The following is a 14,860-nucleotide window of genomic DNA, read 5'->3' on the forward strand; positions in this document are numbered from 1 at the left end:
TTTTTATTCCACGAACGAATTTTGAGATGCACCTACCTCAGTGCTTTTAAGTAGGTATTCTGTAATGATCTCTGTTTTGTTGTGTATTATAAATGATCGTGTGCATTATGTACGCTTTTTTAGTATTATTTTATTTTTTTATTATAGCGTTACTTAAACATTGTACACACAAAATATGACGTATTAAATATATGTATAGTAAATTGTATTTCTTAGTCCTCACTATGGTTACCTGTGCTGAAGCTAACTAAAGTTATTCATATCTGTTTTATAATTTTCTATGTCGTTTTTCCTTTAATCTCTTTCAGCCATATTTTTATTCTTGATTTGTAATTATTCAAATTTAGAAGGATGTTGTAGAGAGTCGTCCCAAAAAAAAAATCTTTATCCGAATGTGGTTTTATGACCTGGAATATTTTTATGTCATTGTGATTTGACCTTGTTTGACGAATTCGCGGTATTGTAGAGGATTCAGTATTTTTGAATAGTTTCAATAGTATATTTTTAGCAAATTTGTTGTAAATTTGATACATTAAAACTATTGAAAATTTCAATCGGAGGCGTTCTAATGGGTACTTTCAGTATGGTATTTATGACTCATTTTTTAATTAAGTTCAGGTTATGTATATACTTAGATAAAACAAAACCTATAATTCCATGTTCAATACGGTAAATGCATATTGTTAGAAAATATATATATATTGCTAGTAAACAAAAAAACATTCTTGAATTTCTGCCGACATTTTTTTCCATATCTAACGACATTCGTGATGTTTTTTGAAATTGCGATAAATTTACACTATGAAAACTGTCTTAAAAAACGGTATATTTTTCGTTATTTTTTACATTTATTTACTTCTTATTTAATGTGCAAAAAACGACAAGACTCGGGTAAAAAGTCGCTTTCGAACGAATATTTCAATTTTCCACTTCACAAAACTTCACTCACTCACTCACTCACTCACTCACAGGGGAATATTAGTAAAGGATCGAATTCTCACCAAAAGTAAATTAAAAATAACAAACTACAAATATATCGTGATGCCTACAGCTAAGTATGTATCTCACCTTTTGCATAGACGCAGAAGTTTTATATGGTAGGAGATAACGGGGCGGGCAGATGCAGTATTGATTTTAACCACCCTACACAAACATACGGATGAAATCAGATTGCATTTGTAAGCTTGTTTTTATTTATGTTATATTGACATTTATCGAAAGAAAATAAAATAACTATTTAAATAAATCATGTTGGGTTCATAATTAAAAAAACAGTAGAAAACATTGATTATAACTACTTACTAGATAAATTGTCCTCATTAAAACTTTCTGAAAGAAGAATAAACACAGATTTAATAGTACTACATAAAATACTTCATTACAAAATTGACTGTCCTGAGTTACTCCAATTAATCAGCATCCACATACCCAAAAGATCTTGCCGAAATTTACTACCCTTTTATTTTTACAACACAAGGACACTGTCTTATCAAAATTCCCCAATTCCAAGACTTCACAGTCTCGGAAATAAATACTCTGATCTGGGAGATATATTTCATCTTAAAAATAATCAATATAAATATTGTTTATTTCAATTCTTTTATAGATCGAGACACAAATAGACATCTATAATTTCCGCAATATATATATTTTTATTTTTATTTTGAATATCTATTTATGTGAGACTTCTTATCATTTTTACTAATGTATCTTATTTTATTATATGCTTTTGTTGTAACATTTAATATTTTTTCTTTTTTCGTTGTATTATGTTTCCTTTATTGTTTTAATTTTGTAGAATCTATAATAACTGTGATACTCTACTATTAAACTTTGTGGTGTGTAAAAGCCCATTAGGGCGTGTAATAATAATAAATAAATAAATAAATAATAAAAAGCGGATTGGCAAAAATTCAGGTCCCACCGAGATTTGAACTCGGATCGCTGGATTCAGAGTCCAGAGTGCTAACCATTACACCATGGAACCGGATGAGGAAATGGGTAAAGGCTTTCCACTCGTTGCACCAGAGATGCACATTTCACAGGTGAAAACTATTTTATAGGAGCCGCTTAATAAAGTAATATGTGTAATGTTTAATTTGAGCATTTTAACCATCTCTTATATTTATTAATAAATCAATTAAATCTATCTTAGCAAAAAGTTATAATATACGTCTTCATCGGTGTGATTTATTGAAAACGTGTAGATTGGGTTAGGTTTGTATATGATGCACTTAATGAGTGTATTCGTTTGACATTATATGTATGCAGTAAAATGCAGATTAAAAGCTGTGCAAGTCCACTGAAAAGATGAAGGTAACAGAATTCATGTATTGAAAAAATAAATTAAATAAATATTAAATCAAGCCGGCAAAGGGTCAAATTACATTCACTGTATCAATCACTAGTCCAATTCATCAATAGATGCCACCTCACTATTAAGTTGACCAATTAACTCCCTTCAAAGCGAGGGTTGTAAAAAAATAATGGATTGTCATAGAAATCCACTTTAAACACCTGTTTAAAATGTCATTCACGCCTCTGGGGGTATTTTAAAAGCAATAGAGCTCAATTACCTTGCGCATCGTATGTGTTTATAAAAGCATTATAATTTATTGTTTGAATACAATTTGTACAGCTTTCGAACAAATTAGTGGGTAGAATATTCCAATTTGATGAATTTTAAAAAGTAAGTGGGAATGTTTATTTTATGTACTTTTACTAACGTTATTATTGAGCAGATGCTTCTTTATAATAATCCACTTACCAAGCGAGGTGCAAATTAGAGATAATTACGGGCACAGGTGTGTTCTGACAATCAAAAAACATCTAATTTAACTATAAAAATAATATTTTCATTCATCTGGTTCCTGACGTGAAACCGAATGATGATAGCGAGCCACCAACCGTGATAAATCGTGGAATCACTTTTGATACGAGTCAAAGCTTGAAAAAAATAACATTTTAAACAAATGAGAATAAACCGTTTAGCTACATATCACGTCATAAGATAAAGTTTCAAGTACTTGTCTTGTCCGAAACATTAAGGTAAGTGTCAGGATAATAGTGTCGGCCTGACGTGATCGATAAGCAATCGGGGGAAATGCATAATTACCGCAACGACGCCTCGCATAGTAGCTACCAGCCAGCTACCAAACTACCTACCCTAGACAAGGGACACCGCGACGGCCGGCGACGCGACGCCGACGCCTCGAGCAGAACATCGGCTACCTACACTGCCCGGGGCTAAATCAAACAGGATCAGCCATCTGAAATTTTCAATGGACTTTCAATGCAAATATGAATGTAATAATAACACATATTTAAAAGGGCTCGATTGAAATTTGGCCGTGGCAAGCCATGTAAGTAAGAATAACTGAGTCAATATTCTCGATATATAATAAACTATTGGATTCTCCGCAATTCTTCGCTATTAATTTCTCGGGCGCCTCCGACTTCTCCTACCATTCACTACTGTATACCACAATGATACTGTTAAAAAACTACTTTAATTCGACTCCGTATCTCATTATGGTGCAGAGATATTGCATTAAGTATTCCTAGGGCGCTCCTCCTGGCACTTATAACAACAAAGTTTTAAATTTTAGCGATATCGATCGACTACTTTTCGAGTTTTGCAAGCACCAATATAAGCAGGCTGCATTTCAACAATTTGGAATGCATTTTACAATATAAGACGTTATCCTGTCACAGACCATATTCTATGTAGGGAAGTTAAAATTTGTGATTGTAATCTTTGGATGAGAAATCAAAAAAATAAAAAAAGCGTTGAAAAACTAATAAACCCAACCATACACATTCACAAAATTTAATTGAAATTGGTTTGGTCGGTTTCGGAGATAAGCGTGTACGAAAACAGTGACACGTGATTTGTATATATCAGGAATTCACGCTGGCCACATTTTCACTCTTTCAGATTTTAAAGTAAAGTATTATTACAAAGATTTGTTTGCAGTGAAAGTCGAACTGTCTACCGTTTGAAAATTCCTGAGAGGTCAACGCTTGATTTTTTTTAGATAATTTAAATTAACCATACACAAAATATTTTCCCCTCAGGGCCTATGTCATCTTTGGGGCTATTGTGTGGAAGTGTTTTTTTAAGAGGAGAAGAAGTTCTGATAAATAAAAAAATATGAAGGGTGGGTAGGAATCTTAGGATCAGTGTTTCTAGAAGTGACCAGTTGAAGAGGTCAAAGGATCTCCCCAACCGGCCTCTTCCGATCTGGCACGCCACGCATCTGCAGGCGTAGGCGCATCCTGAACACGCCTCACCCGATAATAATAATAATAATAATTGGATAATTTGTAGAGCGCCGTTTTTGTGAAAAATCACCTCAAGGGCGCTGTACAATTTATTTCCTAGGATCTACATTTGTTATTTAGAAAAGATACCAAAACATACTTACCTGGCAAGTCACTTCCAACAAACACACTTATATTAAAAAGTTTATGCTTATAAAAGATAGAACTGCACGCAGAGGACACTATATCAAAAAACACTGGTCGTCGCATGATCTTAAGTCTGCTATAGTTTTTTATTTTAATTTAAATGTATTTTAACTGTCTTAAAAGCCTATAAATTGTTAGTTGTTATCATTTTTAATTTTATTTTTATTTATTTATTTTTAATTATTATTTTTATTTATTTTATTTTATTTTTAGTATTTTTTACATTTTGTTAATTTAAATTTAAATTGCCGTCAACTGTGAAAGTGGAGGTTTCTGAAATTATGGATACGACTGTCTGAAAAGGTGCGTTTTAAGTTTAGACCTAAATTCTGTCGAGTCTGCGATCATTCTCAAATCATGTGGCAGTCCATTCCAGGCTTTAGGTCCTGACACGGCAAAAGCACGCTCACCGAACTTAGTATCTGGTGTGCGCTTTGGTTCCTTCAACCTTCCGATAGCTGATGACGTTGCTGACCTAAGGGTTGACTGTCGGGAATTGGAATCTTCTGGAATACACAATTCTGATAAATAAGCCGGAGCCATTCCGTTAAGTGACTTAAATACCATCCAGCATACCTTGAACTGGATTCTTTCAGGACATTTGAGCCAGTGTAGATTTTTGAGATGCTCTGAAATGTGGGAGTATTTAGATACTCCGGTGATAAGCCTTGCCGCGGCGTTGAAAACTGATTGTAATTTGTTGATTTGACATTTAGGGAGACTTGCATATATTCCGTTGCAATAATCTAGACGTGAAACAACATAGGAATTGACTAGCAATTTAGTCGCCTCTGTTGGCAGGTTTCTCCGCACTGCTTTAATTTGCCTTAATTGAAAGAACCCCGTGCTTACAGTTCTGTTCACCTGAGTTTTAAGGGAAAAATTAGCGTCCAGATTGACACCCAGTAATTTGATGCACGTTTTTGGAGTGATGTCACTTCCGGAAATGGTTATTGGGGAGTTTTCAATGTTATGCTGACGTCTGCTTGTAGCAGTCCACAGAAACTCTGTCTTTGTGGGATTCAGTTTCAATCTATTTGAGGTCATCCAGCGAGTAATTGGAATCCGGGCACCCCTGCTAAGTCACAAAAACGTAGCGAACTACATGGAGTGATCTATGGCAGAGGTGCTGGTTATCCAATAAATGGTTCCAAGGGCAGCGGTACCCAAACCTGCCTCCAAAATTGAATAATAATGAATTGTAATAGGCAAAACTTGCTTATAAATAAACTGCTTTTTTGTAGATTGAATAGTAATATTATTGAATATATTAAAGAAAAACTTTAAATTATAATTGAGTTCTACAAATTAAAGTTTAATTTGTTTGCATTTTGGTAAATATGTATATGTTAAATATCTCATAAGTAAAAGTGTTCATAAATAAAATAATTCTTTGAGGGTAGTTGGTAATTAAGGGTTGATAAACTGAATCTTAGACAAGTAGATCTCTATTGGCTAAATTGATATTCTCCTCGGTTCCACAAGTACCGTTAATAATACTACGTATCTAATCAAGAACCGAAGTAGGTACTTTACACAGTGTGCAGTGGGCAGGCCTAGGTGTACTGTACAGACTACAGGTATAGGTACAGTCCACCTGTCATCGCGTGACAAGCAAGTGACGTATGCCTGTTAGGCATTTGCCTGGCGTGATAATCCATTCATGTGATTATCCCGTGGATTGATTGTAGGTACTTCCCATTGCCAATGCCTGGATAATCCGATCTTGGTTTACAGTGCTCAGTATAGCGTAGCCGGCTATCAATGATGTACGCATGCCAATCATAACACTATTATCACATACTAGAGCACGGCGAAATGCTTTGCTATTACTAATGTCTTTCTCGGGCGTCTCCGACTTCTACCACCATACACTACTGTATACCACAATGTTACTGTTAAAACAACTACATTACATCGACTTTAAGTGGAGTCGAGATATTGCGTTAAGTAATAAAACCAATCTAAACAATCCTGGCACTAATAAAAACAAACTTTAATTTTCAACTATATCGTTCGACTACTTTTCGAGTTTTACGAACACAAATATGCGAAAACTGAATTTTTATATAATAACTAGCTGATCCAGCAAACGTGGTTCTGCCATATAAATTATTTATAGTGAATATTTCGGTTCTTAAATACAAATTAACGAATGTATTGTAAGTGTGTGGGGATGGGATCTATGGCAGAAAGATGAATGGAGCACCGAAGACTATGACCGCCGACATAAACGAGAAAACACCATTCATTTTCTCAATTCAATGTGTTTCATTAAGTAACGTACATATTCATTGTTCGATCTTTTAAAGGTTAAATGAAAAGTGAAAAAAATCAATTTATTTTTTATCCTTAATTAGGAAAATGAAATAAAGAAAATCAATATTAATTTCGAAGAGCAATTGAGTGTACAATATTTTTGTCGAGAACATGCCAATTATTATTGTCCATTTGAAAAACATGTTGTGTCGAAATTTAAGCAGAAAATATTTGAAAATTGAGAAATTTTCTAAGCTCGGGTTTGAATATTACGGTCTTACTAAAAAACATGGTTAGTTTTATTCAATTGATTAACGATAGTGTATGTGAAAACCTTACTAATATAGAAACTGACAAAAAATAGTTCATGGAAAGATATATATATATATATATATATATATATATATATATATATATATATATATATATATATATATATATATATATATATATATATATATATATATATATATATATATATTATTCACGCAGCCAAAGGGTTTTTTTTATCTGTTATATAAACTTGAAATTTCTCATCTAATTTCGGAACTTTTCCTAGGTATTTTAAATGTTCTATATATTTCTTCGTTTTGAAGATCTTGTTAAAACAAATATCATTTTAGAAACAAGATATAATTACCTTTTAGATGTTTCTTTCAAAAGATAATTTAGTTCTTAAAAATCAAAATATTTTAATCTTACAAATATAATAGTAAATCGACTATTTTATGAACAAAAACACTATTTTTGAGTATATTACTGAAGACATTAAACAAACTGTCACCCTCAATTGCACAACGCATCTTAGCGGGAATAATAAACACAAACGTGAATGCGTGGGTTTGTTGTCAGATGCCAAATGCAATGTTGCTGGATTAGAAAAAAGACTTAAACCTTTTTTCATTAGTGCCAACTCGAATTTAAACTTTGATAGTCTTTATGCAATGTGTAAAAAAATAACAGTTTACCGGTTGGGAAGTTTTTTTTATCACTAAGACTGTTCGGTTTTTGTAAGCAGACATTTTCCGTGAAAATTTATTACATATGAACTACATATGAGAAAACACGATAGGTAGTTTTGTTAGTAATAGCATATCCGTGAAAAATTACAGGATAGTCAGAATTTTTGAGAAATCAGTTCCAATTTTGAAAAGGATTAAATAGGAAATAAGGATAACAATGGGAAAATAATGAATTTAAGAAATATTTTGACTTTTAAAAAATTCTTTCATTTACATAAAAAAACAGCGATTCTGAATATACCTACATATTTCTATATTTTTACTCTGAGAATTAATAAATCATTCTTGAAAAATGATTTAAAAGCTTTACTGTGTATACGCTCCATGATTGGTCAAATGTACTGCGTGCGTGCGTAAGTTTGTACAAAGTAATAATTACAGATCTCTTTCTGTTACATGCGTACTTTGATAATAAGAGGGAGACGTCGCTATATAGTTTTGAGTGTGTAGTTAAGTTTCTTGATCCGAGTTTTTGAGATGATTTGTGGTTGTCTTTTCAGTTTTAGCGATTGTTTTAACTTACATCGTAGAATCTCCTGACATTTTAGTAGGTTTTGTTAAATTCAAAGCGGTAGAATTGAGGCTATTCCATAATATAATGCAACTCAAATAACCTACATGCCAATTCAACGTTATTTTTTTTAAAGTATTTTTTTGAGTAATTAGGGACTAATTCAAAATTTACTATAAGACTTTAGCGTACGGTCTTTGTCTATCGATGTTTTGTCGAAAATCACAAATTCTGACGTTAACAATTAATATCAGAATGATATTTTGATATTAAAAATAATCTTCTTAATTATTCTTCTTCTTCTTAATTTAGGTATGCAGTTAAAATTGATTTAATGTAATGGATATCCTTACTAAATAATAAAAAATAATCTCCATATAAACTGCACTAACCTCAGGACTTGACCTCGCACGGATGACGCCACGCAACCTCCCGCATCTTACCGCTCGGATTGCGATCGTTTTGGCGGGCTAAAAAATATTCAAACTTTTAGAACTATTTTTTTTTTTTTTTTTTTTTTTTTTTTTTTTTTTTTTTTTTTTTTTTTTTTTTTTTTTTTTTTTTTTTTATAAATTTAATTTAGATTAAATTTGATAATATTATTATTAAGTTCTGCAAGTGTTTTAGTTTTTTATTATTGTGACAGCTGTTTCGGCTTACAAGGCCATTTTCAAACTGTGACACAGATCACAGACACAGTTTGAAAATGGCCTTGTAAGCCGAAACAGCTGTCACAATAATAAAAAACTAAAACACTTGCAGAATAATAATAATAATATTTGGCTAATTTATATAGCGCCGTTTTCGTGAGAAATCACCTCAAGGGCGCTGTACAAATATATTTCTTAAATATTTAATACTAGAACTACTGACTTATCTCTAAGACTTATATCTAGTGACTTACGACTAAGGCCTATAACTACTATCTTAACGACATATACACGAGTATTTACATATTTGGCAACTTAAAACTAAAATTAAAATTAACAATTTAATCTTACTAACGCCAGAAGAAGAAGGAAGTTCTATTATATTAGGGTGGATTTATTGTTAGCTGGATATATTATATGTTAAATGAATTAAATTAATGAATAAAATCAATCAATCGCCAATCTTAATAATAAACTATCTTAATAATAAAGAACTTAATAATAATATTATCAAATTTAATCTAAATTAAATTTATAAAAAAATTAAATGGAGTTCTACGAATTAAACACAAAAACAATAAATAAAAAAAAAAACTTTTAGAACTAATTTAACCATGAAAATAACATTAAAACAAATAAAAATACTGGTATTTAGAATTGAATGTTGATGTTGATAACAAAAATATCTCAAATTTCCTTATTAAGGCGATGCACTACGTCTTGTAATATTTTAAATTGAGCCTCTATCAATAACAACCCATACGCAGATGGCGATAAGGTATAAATTCCCGCTTAACTCCATCCGCCTGTTTTGATTTATGCAGGAAAAAAACTTGGCCAAAAAGTGCCTTTTATTTTATTTTGTGGATGTTTAGGCATAAATATTATAATTTTTTTCGATCATTTTATAGATAACTTAATTTTCCACATTTTACAATAAAATCAAAACCAAAAATGGGTTCGTAAGTAGGAGATTTTGAACTTTAAAGCAGTTTTCATAGGCCTTATACAATATTTTTTTCTGGGCTTATAAAAAGACTTATCTAAAAAATACTCGATTATTTCAAAGGTCAAGATGTATTCTACTCGCAGTATTTAATTAAAGCACCTAAAACATTTCTAGGCGACCAAATTTTCAAACCAAAAACACATGATTTTGCATTACTACGTATGGCATCGCCTAAAACTAATTTTCTGTTAAGATATTATAAAAGTAGGTACTTTATCACTTGTCTGAATTATTGACATATAAGTTCCAATTTTGAAAATTGAACACTTGAATTTAATCAAATTTGAGTTATTTAACAATTAATTAATTAAAATTTACCATTTCAACCTCTTTCGTCTACTGTAACAACTTTATATTCTACACAAATAATGTGCCATAACACCAAATAATCGAACTAAACTAGAAAAGGAGAAAAAATCAAAATTATAAAATGTTGTCCTTAGAATAGTCGATCTTTTGAATTATACAATGAATTGAATATTTATAAAATAAAATATAATAAACCCATTAAAAAAATGTACACATTGAAATACATTAATTAATAACATTATTTCTAAAAGCAATAACCATATATAAACACTTAAACACAAGACCTTAAACCGTGGACTATTATTTTGATAAGGAAAAAGTATAAGGTTTTATAAAAAATATAAATAAAAAAAATAATCGATTCTTTTCATGTTTCAAGCGGTTCCCATAAACAGTCAATAAATCGATGTTCTTACAGTGTAAATAATATAATTAATGTTGAATCACGTCATCCCTCACGGCTAATGACTCCTTGAATGGGACTGCACGAGGATAGAATGGCTGTTTATTTACACCACCTGTGGAGATTTCAATCAACCCCTCACGCTGGGGTCACGTGACCGGTGTAGGGCGTAAGCTTTTGGAGTTGTGAGAACTCGGCTTTATCTACCAATTTGTTTTGTTCAATTTTCATAATTTGTTTGGTTTATTTTGTAGTTTAATTAAGTGGATCACGATCAGATTTTAGAAAGTACCTACATAACGGTACTAGATAGGATATTTCGAAAAAGGTTGTAAAGTTACATAAAATCCTTAGGTATAATCAATCAAGTACTTTTTTTTGTATAACAAACTTTTTTCTATATACAATGCACATGTAACATAAACTATATATTAAAAAAGAAGAAATATATATTTATAATGGGTAATGAATGGCATTTATATATCTCTTGAATCCTTCAAGGCTACTGTTAAAAATGTCAACAGTCTTTAGACATATAATTTAATAGCGCCATACCATACTATACTATGCCGAGCCAGTATGTCTGTTTTGCTATGTGTGCAGATCATGGTGCCGTCCCTAGCTATAGTTGTTTGGTACGAATAACTTATAGCATTCCAGGAGATATGGGCTAAGGCGAAGCTTAATGCCAAATCACTATTTTGATTAATCTTTATAGCGAATTGGTGTATATTATGAAAACTAAAAAATACGTTTTAGTTAAATTGAAGGTTTTCCTATCGCTTCACTTGAGTCGAATACAAATAAAAACATAAATTACTCAATAAAAAATATTAATGCAAACTACTAAAAAAAATTTTTTTTCAATACAATGTATGAACGCATAAAGGAAACAACTTTTAAAAAATACAGTTTTATAGCTTAGATTATCTGTGACAGTTTCACTTGATTGACTCTTTTGCATTCTTATAAAATTATTTACAAAATAAGTAAAAAACAGTTTTTTGCTTGAAATCGAAAGTTTCTAGACTCAGTTTGTCAAGCGATTTTAATGCCTATTGCCTACAATATAAGGTTTACCAAGAATATACTCATTTTTGGCTTGTAGCTTCCTCTTAAATTATTCAAAATATTATACACCGTTAATGTTAGGACCCCACTACTCCTCGACTGAAGACTTTGGGAGCGTGTTTTATCTACGTGATGAATCGCGGGTACTCTCCATGCATTCTCATATACTGGTATCTAAAAGCTTTTTTTTAATCTGTTCTAATTTCTCAATTTATTTTTGTTTGTATGGGTCCCATACAGCTGAAGCGTATTCAATTTTAGACCTTATAATGCAATTATACTTAGTCGTCAATGCTTCGGGATTAGAAAACTGTTTGCAACTTCTTATACACACCCTAGAAGTTTGTAGCATGATGATGTCAACTGCAATATATGATCTGAAAACATAAGTTTGGGATCAAAGACTACCCCTAGGTCCTTGATGGATTTTACTGGTGACAATATATTATCATCTTCATCTTAACAACTGTTACATCTATTAAAGACCTTGGTGTCTCTCTTGATAGCAAGCTTTCTTTTCGGGATCACATAACTGCAATCGTTAATAAATCCCTCAAACTACTTGGTTTCATCACTAGAATCACTTCGGACTTCAAAAACGTAAATACCCTTAGAACTCTTTACTGCTCATTGGTTCGCCCCCATCTTGAATATGCTTGTGTTATTTGGTCTCTTTTTTATTCTGTCCACATTCGACGCATTGAATCTGTTCAACATCGGTTCTTAAGAGGGATTGCTAGGAAGCTAGGTTTAGAAACAGGCAAATACTCATATGATGAAATTGAACTAACTCTAAACCTCTCTCCTTTGGAAGTCCGTCGGGAAAGAAATAACCTCATTTGCTTCTTCAAAATTATAAATGGTATTATTGATTCACCTACTCTACTGCAACTCATTCCCTTCAATATCCCCTCGCAAAGACTCAGAAATAATGAACTGCTCTTCCTCAACCATCATTCGACAAATTATGGATATTATTCACCACTGTCCAGAATGTGTAGACTGGTCAACTCAAGTCAAAACCTTAACTTTTTTGGGATAAGTCTAAATGATTTTTGCCAGTCGCTAAACAAGTGACGGAATATTATAAGTGTCCTGTGGTCCTGACCCACGGCGTATTCTTGACTTGATGCGACTTGTCACTTTATTTTCTTATATTATATCTACCATATGTCTTTGCTTTCATGTACCTTTGTCTACTCCTATATTTTTAATTTTACTTTATTCGTGTCATTATATTGTAATTTGGACGATGTCCGTTAATAAATAAATAAATCTAAGTTAAATGTCTTTTTTTTCTAACTACTCTCTACTCTGGGGGATGAGATACGAAATAGAAAGGAGGGAAGTACCTGACTATTCAGGTCTAGTATCCATGCACGGCTAAGGCCATTTTAAACAACGTTTAAATAGTAAACTAAACTAAAGTAAATAGTAAAACTTTCACCAGGGCGATACTTAGAATCATAAAATCTCCCACTCTAGAATGTGCCGCAAATATACTTTACGAGTATATCACATTAAGAGAATTAATTGTGAAATAACACAAAATACTGAAATAAGTTTTACTTGCGCACATCGGGACTTGAACGCATATTTTAAGTATCTACGTGGCATAATCAGATGTTGAATTCTAGTACCATCTTATTTAAAAAAAAATATTGAAATTATGTAGGTATAGGTATTTTTCATAAGCGAATATTCCGAAGCTTAGAACTGGACGGTGGGGAATTCTAAAGAGTATCCTAGTTATTATTATAATTTATTCTAGGTAGGTAGCTACTTGTTATAAATATGACCTGCTAGCTACCAACTGACCACGACTGCTCAAGAAGAAATTCAAATTTTGTAATATCGACAAACGATAGCTACGAAAAAACATTACCATGATTCATTTCTTCACTCCTGCTTGTTAAGTTCACATCGTTTCATTCGGTTATTTTCATTATCATCTCTCCATCAATTTAATTAATAATATCGAACTATCCACTAGAGTGATTTTCGGCTTATTATACCGAGTTTGCAGAACGCCTTGAGTGATCGCACGCCATTTGACTCTCAGAATTCGCGCTTTTACAATTTTTTTTAAATTTTTTTAAAAATCCTAAAAATATAGCATAAACGTTAAAATATAGGTGAACTCTATGGCTATATATCATCAGTTTATATGTCTCCGTATTAAAATTCAGAGGTATGAATTTTTTAAATGAGGGCGAGAAATGTCCGTGTAACTCGAACGCCAATCACTCAACTCGTATTCCAGTTATTGACGCAAGCCTCGAGTGGTTATAATTAGTTATATTAACACTGTGCTTACTATAATAAACCCCTACTGTTAAACTTCGGTGATTCCTTTCATTTTAATACCCACATCTTTGATTATAATAATATACTCAATTCACAACTATAGACGCATGTACGAATCGCCCAAGATTAATCTCAAGTACCTATAAATATTAATAATCATATTCCCACACTATATATTATTTTCTATTATCAACTTGGTATCAGATTTCACCCGAGTTCTAGAAATATTTTCTCACTCAACAATATGGAAGAAACCACTAATTTTTCAAACAGTTTTGTGGATATTTTAAAGCTATGATGAAAATGACTTGTGAGTTTATATATTCTTTTGATGCTATCTCTACTCACCGTTTAATGAACTCATTTTAATCTCTCTTTACAGTTAAAATAAACGAAAAGTAAATGATCATCCAAACATTTGGTGATCACGTGTTCACACCAGGAAGCGTTGATCTGTCACGTGTCCTGGTAATTAAAATTAAGCTCCTGTAATGTTCTTTTATTCTGTATCTATCCCCTTTTCAAGTTCTTGTAACAGTAAATTCTGTGTACATCTAATCTAGTGAATTAGTTAGCAGTAAAGTGCATTATCAAAAAAAAACATGTTGGTGCATTAATAGAATGAGGTAGGTCTTTGAAAATATAGAAAAATGCATCTTTGGAGGTGGAAGAGTATAAAACTAATGCTTATTTACAAGAAAGTCGTAAAATTATGGAATCGTGTAGTAAAGTGAATGGATAAAGGTAAACATGTTTCATTATACTTCTCAGATTATCGTGAACATTTATTTTAACCACCCAGTGAAGCTCACATTACCAAATAATATTTTATTTTTAAAAAATACTTAT

General features: G+C 31.7%; 1 non-coding gene across 1 annotated transcript; it reads right to left on the bottom strand.

Moving 5' to 3' along the window:
* Positions 1-1,915: 1,915 nt before the first annotated feature.
* Positions 1,916-1,987, bottom strand: TRNAQ-CUG (transfer RNA glutamine (anticodon CUG)). Its single transcript has one exon. It is a non-coding gene; the product is annotated as a tRNA-Gln (tRNA).
* Between the last annotated feature and the right edge of the window lie 12,873 nt (positions 1,988-14,860).

The sequence above is a fragment of the Hesperophylax consimilis genome, chromosome 15 (genome assembly GCF_061612785.1).
Source record: "Hesperophylax consimilis isolate HC1 chromosome 15, BYU_Hcon_1.0, whole genome shotgun sequence".
Classification (NCBI taxonomy): domain Eukaryota; kingdom Metazoa; phylum Arthropoda; class Insecta; order Trichoptera; family Limnephilidae; genus Hesperophylax; species Hesperophylax consimilis.